Here is a 14,283-nt window from a genome sequence, read left to right as displayed (position 1 = left end):
ACTGGTACTATTTGTTCAATCAACACTGGTACTGCTTGTTCACTACAACATTAGCACTGCTTGTTCACTACAACGCTAGTACTAGTTGTTCACTGGAACACTGGTACTACTTGTTCACTACAACACTGGTACTGCTTGTTCAGTACAACACTGGTAATGCGTGTTCACTGCAACACTTGTATAACATGTTCAATACAACACTAGTACTACTTGTTCACAACAACAATGGTATTGCTTGTTCACTACAACACTAATACTACTTCTTGACCACAACACTGGTACTACTTGTTCACTACAACACTAGTACTATTAGTTCACTACAACAATTGTACTACTTGTTCACCACAACACTAGAACTACATGTTCACTACAACACTGGTACTACTTGTTCACTACAACACTGGTACTACTTGTTGAGTTCAACACTGGAACTACATGTTCACTACAACACTGGTACTGCTAGTTCACTACAACACTGCTACTACTTGTTCACTACCACACTGGTACTGCTTGTTCACTACAACACTGGTACTGCTTGTTCACTACAACACTACTACAACATGTTCACCACAACACTGGGACTACTTGTTTACTACAGCAATGGTATTACATGTTCACCACAACAATAGTACAACATGTTCACTACAACATTGTTACTACTTGTTCACTACAACACTGGTACTGCTTGTTCACTAGAACACTAGAACTGCTTGTACTACTTGTTCACTACAACATTGGTACTGCTTGTTCATTACAACACTGGTACTGCTTGTTCACTACAACACTAGTACAAGATTCACTACAACACTAGAACTACTTGTTCACTACAACAATAGAACTACTTGTTCACGACAACACTAGTACAACATGTTCTCTACAACAGTAGTACTCCTTGTTCACTACAACACTAGTACTGTTTGTTCACTACAACACTAGTACCACTTGTTCAACACAACATTGGAACTACATGTTTCCCGCAACACTGGTACTACTTGTTCACTACAACACTGGTACTACTTGTTCACTACAACACTGGTACTACTTGTTCACTACAACACTGGCACTGCTTGTTCACTACAACACTAGTACTGCCTGTTCACTACAACACTGGTATTATTTGTTCTCTACAACACTGGTACTACATGTTCAATACAACACCAGTACTACTTGTTCACTACAACAATGGTATTGCTTGTTCATTACAACAATGGTATTGCTTGTTCACTACAACACTAATACTACTTGTTCACCACAACACTGGAACTACTTGTTCACTTCAACCCTAGTACTACTTGTTCACTATAACAATAGTACTGCTTGTTCACGACAACACCAGAACTACATGTTCACTACAACACTAGTACTACTTGTTCACCACAACACCAAAACTACATGTTCACTACAACACTAGTACTGCTTGTTCACTACAACAATAGTACTGCATGTTCACCACAACAATAGTACTACTTATTCACTACCACACTGGTATTGCTTGTTCACTACAACACTGGTACTGCTTGTTTACTACAACACTAGAACTACATGTTCACTACAACACTAGTACTACTTTTTCACTACAACAATAGTACTACATGTTTACCACACAATAGTACAACATGTTCACTACAACACTGGTACTACTTGTTCACTACAAACCTGGTACTACTTGTTCACTACAACACTGGTACTACTTGTTTACTACAACAATAGTACTACTTGTTCACTACAACACGAGTACTACTTGTTCACCACGAACTAGTACTACTTGTTTACTACAACACTGGTACCACTTGTTCACTACAACACTATTACTACTTGTTCACCACGAACAAGTACCACTTGCTCGCTATGACACAGATACTACTTGTTCACTACAACACTATTACTACTTGTTCACTACGAACTAGTACTTTTTGTTCACAAATTAATTGAACTGAACACTTGGCGGGCGGCTACAGTTCTTGATGAAAACATGTTGGCAACTTGATTTCTGACACTGTCAAAATATATGGGCCAGTCTATCATGCCATGAACGTCACAGGGCACTACAACCCTGCCAGCAGTTTTACAGGACCTGCATTTGTGCCAACGGTGGTTTAGGACCCTGCCATCGTGCCACTATTATCATTGGGCCGTAATATGATGCCACTAGCGTTACAGGCAATACTAGCATCACGGTGCCCCATTATCATGACACTAGCGTCACGGGACCACACTATCATGACAGAAGCGTCAAGGGATCAACCTATCATACCACTTGCGTCACGGGACCTCACTACCATGACACCGGCGTCACGGGACCAACCTATCATTCCACTAGCGTCATGGGACCATACTATCATGACACCAGCGTCACGGGATCACACTATCATGACACCAGTGTCTCGGGACCAACCTACCATGCCACCAGCGACAAGGGACCAACCTATCATGCCACCAACGTCACGGACCACACTATCATGACACCAGCGTCACGAGTCCACACTATCATGCCACTAGCGTCATAGGACCACACTATCATTCCACTATCGTCACGGGACCACACTATCATACCACCAGCATCACCAGGACCACACTATCATGCCACCAGCGTCACGGGATCTACTATCATGCCACAAGTAATATGTAAGAATTGTGTGGCGTGATAATTCTTGTTATCCTACTCCAGAAATTGAATTATGTCTTCTAAAAACTCAAAAAATTATTCGAGTATTTGAAATTATTAATGAACTCTTGTTTCAAAAGAACTGGGAAATTTTATTGAGGATATTCTTAATTTTTAAGAAGAAGTGATCTAATGCTTCAAGTTAAGAGGATATTTGTTCTTAACTTCGTAATTTTTCTCCAAGAGCTTAATGTAAATAACTTCCGAACGTGATCCGTGTTAGCTAACTATACTAAGCCTGTGTGTTGGGGGGATTCTTATGTTGTGTTATACTGTGTTCTTATCTCTGTAGTAAATCACTCACAATTGCCCGCCAAAACTTACTTTCCAATTTGATAAGAAGATCGATATTGTGTAGCATCTAAGCCTTTTCATATTTATAACTCGTGCCCTTTATGCTCCCAATGCCATACATTAATGTTGCCTGAGTGATGTCCTAAATGTTGCCTGAGTGATGTCCTAAATGTTGCCCGAGTGATGCCATAATGTTGCCCGAGTGATGCCTTAATGTTGCCGTAGTGATGCCTTAATGTTCCCTGAGTGATGTCCTAAATGTTGCCTGAATGATGGTAACGCTTTATACTGACTGAATCACACTGCTGGTTACACATTATACTGACTCACTGCAGGTCATACTTTATACTGACTCACTGTGCTGGTCACACTTTATACTGACTCACTGTATTGGTCACACTTTATACTGACTCACTCACACTGCTGGTCACACTTTATACTGATTCACTGTGCTGGTCACACTTTATACTGACTCACTGTGCTGGTCACACTTTATACTGACTCACTGTACTGGTCACACTTTATACTGACTCACTCACACTGCTGGTCATACTTTATACTGACTCACTGTGCTGGTCACACTTTATACTGGCTCATTGTGCTGGCATTCTTTATACTGACTCACTGTAGGTCACACTTTATACTGACTGACTCACACTGCTGGTCACACATTATACTGACTCATTCTGCTATTCACACATACTGCACTCTGTTGTTCATACATACTGACTGACTCACACTGCTTGTCACACTTTATATTGACTGACTCACACTGCTCCTCATACTTTATATTAACTGACTCATTCTGCTGGTCACACTTTATATTGACTGACTTACTCAGCTGGTCATACTTTATATTGACTGACTCATTCTGCTGTTCATACTTTATATTGACTGACTCACTCTGCGGGTCACACTTTATATTGACTGACTCACACTGCTGGTTATACTTTATATTGACTGACTCAATCTGACTCACACTGCTGGCCACACTTTATATTGACTGACTCACTCTGCTGGTCACACTCTATATTGACTGACTCACTCTGCTGGTCACACTTTATATTGACTGATTCACACTGTTGGTCACACTTTATATTGACTGACTCACTCTGCTGGTCATACTTTATATTGAATGACTCACACTGCTGGTCATACTTTATATTGACTGACTCCACTTTGCTGGTCATACTTTATAATGACTGACTCACACTGCTGTCACACTTTATATTGACTGACTCACTCTGCTGGTCACACTTTATAATGACTGACTCACCCTACTGGTCATACTTTATATTGACTGACTCACTCTGCTGGTCACACTTTATAATGACTGACTCACACTGTTGGTCACACTTTATATTGACTGACTCACTCTGCTGGTCATACTTTATATTGAATGACTCACACTGCTGGTCATACTTTATATTGACTGACTCCACTTTGCTGGTCATACTTTATAATGACTGACTCACACTGCTGTCACACTTTATATTGACTGACTCACTCTGCTGGTCACACTTTATAATGACTGACTCACCCTACTGGTCATACTTTATATTGACTGACTCACTCTGCTGGTCACACTTTATAATGACTGACCCAAAGAGTTAGAGCAAGTGTGACAATATTGTCGTTAAGGTCGTGAGGCTTTTTTTTTTGGGGGGGGGGGGGCAGTAATTTGGGGGGGGGGACGGTGATATAGGCGTAAGATGTTGGTAATGGTCGTGATTGGTGGCCGCATCTTCAGGGGTTACTAGTATGAGACGTACTGTAGTTAACTAAGAGGTATCACAAAATTTACCTTAAAATTCCAATCACATGTGCGAGCTATATAGATTTTGTGACTAGTGAATCTTTATTTAAGGGGGCAGTGAAATATGAAATTGATTTACTTGGAAAAGGAAAAACAATGGGGAAAGTAAAACCCTGCCTTCCGACTTTTAATCATTTTGCTTGCAATACTGCGGAAGCACCATATATAAATCTTAAAATTATACTACTGTTACGGAAACTGAGCAATCTCAAAATTTAAATGATTTCCCACCCCCCCCACCCTTGTGTGTCTAGGGGCCTTTTGATTGAAATGATTTTGTTATAATACCTTGTAAAACTCATGCCCGATTACGTAACAAATGACACTCTGTTTGTATTGTGAACTTTTCTAGTTAGTTTTACTGTAGGCATAGTTATTATAGCATTACAGCACCCAACACAGTATAAACAGTAGGACGTGAATAATATGCAAGTGATTTTTAAATAAATTTCTTAAAACAAAATCAACATAAAAACACATATACAAGGGTGAAAAATAGTGTATTCAGCTGTACGTTATAAATAGATGGCTAGTAGATTCTGCGGTATACAGGTAGTGCCGGGAACAGTGGGTCACACCTCGACAGAGCCCACAGGGAGAACAGGAGCCGATGGGAATGAGAGTGGAACTGCTGGTGACTTCTTGGTTAGAGTAGACATCACCTGTCATAGATGGCGCCTCCAAAAGCCGGCTAGGTTTTCCACCAATCAGAAGCCGGCTCCTGTCTCGTATATTTACTAGTTGCCTTGGGTCACTAGTGGTTTGGTCGTGTGGAATAAGCCGTACAGATAGAGGTGACAATGCAGTGTATTTACATGGAAGTGTGGCCCTTCTATTATACACTATAATTTTAGTTTAAGAAACTCTGGCTGAAATGTTCTGTGGGGTCAGTCCTGGTGCATATGCGAGTGGTGTGAACACTCAGCAGGTGCCAGGAGGAGATCTTCAAGTTCGTGCTTCAAGAAATATTAAGCTATACGAAGCACAGTTCTAAGACTAGGTAGAAGAATGAGAGAAATGCTTGAAAATTATGTATTAAGAAAGGTAAGATACTCTGGCCGTATAATAAAAGTTGAATGCTATAATGCCAGGGAAGGCAGAAACGGGAATGGTTGAATTAAAGCAAAATGTCTGTCCCCAGAGGGCAGGAAAATCTGGGAGGATTGGTGAAGACAGCCCTAGGAGTTTGTAGTGGAGGGCCAAGGTTGCCAACCCTTGGACCTGATGATGGCATATTTCACATTATTTACCTTTTTAGGGCTCTGAGATATGTCCTTGTCTATACAACCGTCTGTCATCCGATTGTTTGTCAGTTAAGATTTTCCTATCTCGCTCATATCTTGTACTGAGTTTCAAACTGGTAACAACAGATTTTGTGGCAGTACTTGGTGTAGCGTCGGTGTGTGGTATGTGATATGACGTCACTTACTCCTAAATTTCAAGAAAGTCATAATATCCAAGTAACGTCTTATACACACTACTACTTTGCTGTCACTTGGAATCGAGTATGACGATAATCCAGCTATGATACAATGATATGAGTTATTAGGGGTGTCACCTTGAATCGGCTAGATTGTCCAATTAACCAGGCCGTTCACATATATTTATTATTTGGGTTTAAGTAACGAAACCCAACTGTAGTTCCTTGTTTTATTATAAAAGGATTGTATCTATAATTCCTGAGTGTAGATCGACCGTAACTTCCACTATATATGAGTGACTGAGAAAGGGACGGCATTTATGTAATATAAACGTTAGATCACGTCCTTACGATATAAGTTGCTGTGAGTGACTGACGACTAAGGGCCTCGCAGTGAGGGCTTACATAGATATGCTGAGTATGGGCTTCTTCCCTCTTGGGAGAGTTGCCTCTCACGTGTACAACTCATGTCTTACTCATAGACAGTGGAAAGTTACAGGGTGGTGAATTTGAATATAATATCAGATGTATTGACCCATTTATATAATATGTTCTGTTGATGAGACAGGGGCCCATTACATTGCTCGGTCACGTACCAGCCAAGCTCTGTGAGGCCTAAATAACTCACAGAGTACAGTACATCCTAGACAACCCTAACCATATTATAAACAGATATGTAGACAAATAAGCTGGGGATTCTACTACTGTAGGGGTATTAGCTACTACAGGGGACATATACTTTAGTGTCGTATGGGTTAGTATGTTATGAACAATGTTGAATTTGGATGACACTGCCTTGTAATAGCAGAACAGGAACATAAGTGCCAGATTTAACAAAATAGGGGGAATTGTAAGGCTTGGTATTGCAAATTCCCCTGGTAGATAAAATGGCAAGTTATTTTTCAAATCAGCAAAATGTGTCTCATTCAAGAAAGCTAAAACTTTTAATTTCTCTGAAACTATTTGAATATCCTTAATAGTGAAATTTATTACAGGCAGTTGAATTAAAGCAGACTTGAGTTTAAGATTTAAAGCAAAATGCTGATGAGTAGGCAAGGTCCGTAATGTACCACAAGTTATTTCACCGTAATCAGGAGCCTTGTAGTGCCTTTCAAGCTAGCTGCCTAACACCATCATGGCATTTTAATATAAGAGTAGTGAGATTTGGAAAGAACAAATACTGAACATTGTGCAGATGAGCGTGAAACACAGTTTTAACACTAACTGGCCTATAGCTGCATTGCGCAAGTGCTGTGCGTACATTTGTTTGTATGACCGCCAATTCACATATTCCCTCTGCAGCAGGAATAAATGCAAACATGTAGGCTGGACATACGTGTAGGTGTAGATAAGACGACTTACACCGTGACAGTACTTCAGAATCCTCTATTGATAACAAAGAATAATCTTCATCTACTAAGAAAAGTTTTTTAGGCCTATCCAGAGCATACAGTGTGTCGTTTACAAACCAGGGGAAGGGTTCTAAATGCCATGCATTAAACTCATGTTGCCCTCTCATAGGAATGTGGATCAGAATTGCATTGTGCGTGAGGGTTGATTCCAACAGTGGGTAATAATATTGAACCTCATTGTTATTAAAAATAGGAGTTAAATGATACTGCAACTTGGCTATCTTTAAAGCTTCAAGAAGTGTCTGCACAGGCACAAGCTTCGCGTCCACACGTCTTATCCCGGCATCTACAATGCTGTCTATTAGTTCATTTTTAGAGGTTACAATTTTATGAACCGAAATTTCCGCAGCATGAAAATATTCTGTGAAATAAAAGGAGCCATTCTAACGTCGGGATTGCTTTCTGTAACCTAGTAACAATCCTCGAAACTTGGTTAGACTCCGCTATTATTGCATTAACCTTTGATTCTAGAGCAGTAATCGCGTGAAAGGTTTGAGAAATAACACGATTCTGTTGAGATACAGCCTGAACGACAACGTTCAGACTCTCCCCCAATTTAGCTACATCATCGGCCGTTGCCGTGCCAAACAAGGCGCTTTGGATGAGACCCACAAAATTAAAGAGACCCCTTTTTCGTCGTGCCTTCTTTAGCAAGATCCGCTTGAGACGCCGGTAGATTTTTCCCAACATCGACGAGAAGTTCGCGAAGGTTCTGGAGACGAAAGTGTAGAAGGTCTATAGTTTGTGAAACTATTGTCGAATTCTTAGAAGCTGTGCTGAGACCATGAAGGATGTCCAATGCTGATTGTAGTTGGCTGTCGAAGTTTTCCATCTGACGCGGAAGTTGGAGTAGTGGATGTAGTTCATACTTGATGTTCACCACGTCCTCAACTATGAGAACGCGTCCGAGAGGTGCCACTAGTGCACCCTTTTTGAGGACTGATGTGGACATGTCTGTTAACACAACGGTTCAACAGCAGAGTAGAAGCAACACACTGATGATCCAAGCCATTCTGTAAGGAATTACAAACGATTTAACGTCTACTTGCAGAACGAAGTTTCATACAATAGTCATTAGGGACACTCTGCTTCTGTATAATCTGTTAGGAGGTGTCAATCACATCATCATCAACTGGAGGTAATACATTTATCTGGGTCTTCTTCAGACGATCCGCGTGCACGACATCTGCGATCTGTGCATTAGGCTTCCAAATTTTAAATTTGTTGCCTGATTCTTTTGAGATTATGCGGAATGGACCAGAAAATTTTGCCGAAAGTTTGGAGTTCCTTTCAGGTTCTCTTAACATAACAGCGTCCCAACGTTTAATGCGACAGGTTTAGCATGTTTATGTTGCTTGATGATCATTTCGGCGTGTGACGCCGCTAGATGTGATCGTACTTGGGCATGAATATCTGTAAAGACGTGAATTTGTTTTGCCGCGAAATCATCCGTATTATATACCGGGTATGGCGCATCTGTAAGGATGTCGTAAGGTAGACGTTTATCTGTACCATAGACAATGGTACCTGCGGTAACCAATCCTCCCATGCGTATTGAAACCACTGACAATTGGACGCCGTATTTCTAGGATTTTACGATTGGTTCTCTCAACAAGGCCATTAGCCTGTGGATGATAAGCTGTCACAAAAGTTTGTTTAATACCATATTGTGCACATATATGCGCTACTAGCTGATTCTTGAACTCTGTGCCATTGTCAGAGAGCAGAACTTTAGGCGTAGTATATGGACATATAAGATTCATCACTAATGCATAGGCTACTGCTTCGGCCGTTTTGCTTTTTAGTGGGACCAAGACCACGAACCTTGAAAAATGATCCACACACACACTAAGACGTACGCTGTCAAACGGACGGTCTGGTGTAGGATATTGTAGAATCGGGGCTGGTGATCCTGTTGAACCTTTATGTTGAGCACACGCCAAACAATTAGCTATGTGTAATTCTATGTCTTTCTTCATAGTGTTCCAGAAATACTTCTTTCGTAAATCCGCTAAGCATTTATCACGACCTTGGTGACCTGCCTGTGGGACATCATGGATCAATGTCATTACTGCTTTGCACAACGTGTCAGGTACGACTATTTGAGACACATTACCCTCAGGTGATTTTCTCGACCTATGGAGTATGTTATGTCGTAATTCAAACTGACTGAAGGGAAGAATTAACTTGGGGAGTTTAACGTCCTCACCCGATTCGAGAGCAAAAATAACTGCTGACCAATATGGGTCGCGTCGTTGCTCATCTTCCAGTTGTGAAAGAGTGAATGTTGATACAGGCATAACTGGTGCTATATTTCTTGACAGAGCGTCGGCGACAACATTCGCCTTCCCAGGTAAATACCTAAATTCGGGGTCAAACTCTTGAATTGTCAGATACCAGCGTGCTAATCTGCCTGATAAGTTTCTGCCATGGAACAGCTCGGTTACTGCCGCATGATCAGTAAAAACAGTTATCTTGTAGCCAAAGATAATGTCTTTGAACTTCCTAAGTGCCCACACAACGGCTAACGTTTCTAAATGCGTTACTGAATAACGTGTTTCAGCGTCAATTAGTTTGCGACTTGCAAACGCTATCACTCTAAACTTTCTACGTGTATCCTCTTGCATGAGCACTGCTCCGACTCCAATTCCGGAAGCGTCAGTACAGAGAGTGAAAGGTTGAGTGTAGTCTGGGAATGCTAGAACCGGGGCATTGGTAAGCGCTATCTTCAATGCCGTAAAACTATCTTTGTGTTCAGAGTTCCATATAAACATTGCATCTTTTTTGAGTAACCTTGTTAGGGGTGATGCTAATGTTGTATAGTTCTTGATAAAGGAACGATAATATCAGGGAGATAAGCCAGCTACTGATCGATTGGTGGGACGGGGTGAGGTGCAGCTGACATCATTGGCTTTGTATGGCTTGCACTGTGTCGAACTATGACCAAAATGGATTCTGGATTTTAAACTCGCTCTTCGAGGATTTTTATTTTTTGAGCCCTGCTGTGGAAGAGTTTGTCAACACTTCACTCGGTTTAATCTGATGGAATCGACGTCCTTCTGTTTATATTGGATCGTCAAATATGCAGCCTAACTGTGTAATCAGTCCAAGCAGAACTGGGTTGTTGATTATTCTTTGGGAAATTATTAGTGGGCATTTCTGAGACAAATATTTCATTGGAAAACTCAGGCTGAGGCGTGCTAAGCCGTGATTTCTAGTGATTTGCTCATCGAGTGACTCCATACCCACTAAGCTAATCAATTTGCTAAATGTCGCATTATCCTGAGTTGCTGTATGTCGCTCAAGGTAGCATGAGGGTATGCTGGGGATCGTTTGATGTTGACTCTGCCTGGAAATCTGTGCAGGGCGCCATCAGCCATCCTTTTGGGAATGGAATGATGGGCTATTAAAGGGGATTTTGGGTCATCATGTGTTTCATCTAATTTGCATGCCTGTACCAATCTTGGTACTTGGCGCTGCTTTGTGGCTTTTGGGGTAGTCTATAAGCTTTGGTGTGTAATAGGGTTGGTTCCTCCTTTTAAGCTATGATGGGATGTTAAATCTGTCTGACCTTGCTTGTTTGCCTGTGGCGGCTTACTGTGTTTATGGTGGAAGGCGGCTCTAAAGGCGTGTCTTTGCATGGATGATCGATTACCTTAACATGTGGTGGCTATTTGGTATCTATCCTTGCCTGTGAGGTCTGTTGGCGTTTTGCAACAATATTTGGTGGAATTTAGTGGGCTGTATTTCGACATTGTTTTTGCGTATATAATCACACAAATAACATCCTTTTTAGGAGATTCGTTGAGACTTTTGTTCGATTTAGGAATCTGTACGTTTTGGTCAGCCTGGGCGTATAGTGCTCGGGTGAGTTCATATGACAGCCCTTTTTACGGCTTGCATTTCCGGGAGACTACTACATCTGGTGCCGTGTACGTTGGAGTAGTTCTACGGTTGCTGGTTTATTTCATCATTTTTGTAATGGTGATGTGCTCTTCAGCACTGCTGGTACGATCGTCAAACTCTTTATTTCTGTAATGCGCTGGGAAAGGATTGTGTGGTTGAGTCAAGAAATATCTCTGGCGCCTTGATCCTCCTTCACTCTTAATAGGTTTAGTAGACAACACTTTCGTCTAGCTGTGAGCATAGGTTCAGAATGACTCATTGCTTTGTGAATCACCTTTAAACGTAACACTATTATTACGTGGAAGAACATCTATCATGTTCTTTCGAAGAGTTAGTAGCCGATCGGCTGGCAAATTAAACTTCTTTGGACTATATAGAGTCGCGTGAAGGGCGTCACCCACATCTTGAGAATCTGAGTGTGCGTCACCATTCCTTTGATGCTCAGCTGAGTGCTTGAAACTCCTTCAGCTCAGCGTTCTAGGCCTCAATTGAAGTTGCGGTGAGGAATTTACGTTGTAACTCATTGATATTCTTCAAGGCCAGCCCATTGGCGCAAGCTTTTCCTGTGTCCTATATCAAGAGCCAATCTGGTATTATCCTCTCACCGGCAGCTTTGTAGCGCCGCTACTAACAACACTATGGAAGTGCTGTGAGGAGGGCAGGAATTACCTCTCTATCCCTCTTGCCGGTGTGGTATCGTTTGTCTTCCCCGACGACTTTTCCTGGGGACGTTTCTGCTTGCTCCTATATGACACCTCTGTTTCACTAAGGTCCCTCCCTAGCCTTTATTAGCACATTGCACTCATGTGAACTATGAGATGTGTCGATTTGTGAAGTGCGCACCATTGCGGCGCTTTCAGGTTAGGAGGAGGTGCTGGTTTAGCTGCCTCACTGTATGACCTTGAGTGGCTTTGCACGAGGCGTGTCCTTAAATTTTTTTATTACCTCGGGCTGAAAAGCAATCATCATTCGTGGTCGTTTATTACGAAGTGTGGGCATCTTAAAGATGTTTTTGTTTATAAGTCAGGCGGGGAGGTCTGTCAGACTAAAGTAGTATGCATAAGGAGTCTGGGGAGGAGTCATGTGTGCCATCTGAAGGCATCTGCTGGGGTTGCACTATAGACGTCAGGGTTCTTGATTGTCGTCACTGAGGCTGTGCCATTAAGGAATTTGCCATTAGGGGCCGTAGCCTGAGGACAGAAGCTTATTTGCGTACTCCTATATCAGGGGTGGTTCATACTGTACTTCTTTTTGCAATTATATAGAGACGGCAGACGGAAAGCAGAAAACTTATTGGCGCTCTATCAACGTTTCCCACATTTGTCCGGCATATTACCTGATCATCGTGCCAATCTGAGGTCGAATGTAAACGCATGTCCTGGCGAACCTGCGCCTGCGATATGGAGCAATAGAAACTTGGCGTTGCGTGTCCCTGGCGTGCAAGTCATCCATCCTGAAGATCCGGTGAGCTGGCCCCAGCTGTGACTACTAAAGAGGCCAATTAACATTTGTAGAATTTCTCATAATCAGGGCTCTGCAAACCAAATGCATTAAACGACTAAGCATAGAACCCTGCGTAGTGTGGAACGTACATATGCCTTTTTGTCTTAGATCAGTCGTTATTGTTGACCGGTGCGCATGTTATCTTCACATGCACAAATGAGTGTGCGTGTGAGATAACGTGCTGACATTTGTTGCTGCGCCAGACCTCAGGATGACTAGATCAGATGTACCTCGCTCGCCTCACAAAAACGCCAGTCTGAAATCAGACGCAGTTACAGGCTGAAGGAGACTCTTGAGCATCAAAAAATTGACGATACCACTCCAGGTCAGATGTGTGCTGTCTGCAGCAGTTCGAAAGAACATTAACGATCATGCAGGATGTTTGAAACTGATTCATGAACGATGGCGTGTGATGCCCCTTTGTGCAGGCTGCGTGACGTGCATTAACGCATGCAATATGGGACGCTGAACTGATCAGGAACAAAACTTACGTTAAAACGTTAACCGTGTGGGCACTAGATTCAGGCCAGCTGGCTACAAAAGAACTGATCAAGTTTGACATGGGAGGCTGGGATCAGGATCCCCCGATCTGTGTCACCAGATAGCAATAATCGAGATCAGCATTTTCAGGTTCGCTGATGGCTACAGGTCGGTTAACTCTTCGGGCAAACCGACTTTTGACCAACATGTGTTACGGGCGTCTGCGCATCACTTGAATGCGCTGCAATTTAGTGCGACTGGCAAGCATCATCTAGCGGCGACACGCGCCAAGCAACAGCATAAGCGCCTGAAAGAACAGTTCCAGTTGATCAGGCTTGTCAGCGTGGACGTCGCTGGGAGATCGACAGGCCTTCCAGGCTCTAGTCAGGACACCGGCCACTGGGTGCAGAAGCAATCCGTGAGAACAATATTTCACAGAGTCAACCCGTGCTGCAGAGAAATTCGGTTCGCTTGACAAAATGAACAATGGCATTGTGAACCAGTATCATTAACTCTATTTTAATGACGTGAGTTCGTACCCGCTGTTGGTGTGATCAATTGCTGCGAAGAAGGTGTGATTGATTGGTCGTTAAAACGGTTTTCCCGCTCGTCTGCAAATGTTCAGGATTTTAAAACTCTGATTCTGTGAGAATGCAGACATTTTAAATAAAACTCAATTCAGCTTTCTGTAATAATTTATTAGATATTATCAGAAAATAAAAGTTTAGCAGGCTTGAGAACACATTTGATTTGAACGCCATTTACTGTCTGTTGGGAACGTCTGCTT

This window comes from Homarus americanus, unplaced genomic scaffold (assembly GCF_018991925.1).
Source record: "Homarus americanus isolate GMGI-L3 unplaced genomic scaffold, GMGI_Hamer_2.0 scaffold7626, whole genome shotgun sequence".
Lineage (NCBI taxonomy): Eukaryota > Metazoa > Arthropoda > Malacostraca > Decapoda > Nephropidae > Homarus > Homarus americanus.
The sequence above is the reverse complement of the archived record's forward strand: the minus strand, read 5'-3'. Positions refer to the sequence as shown.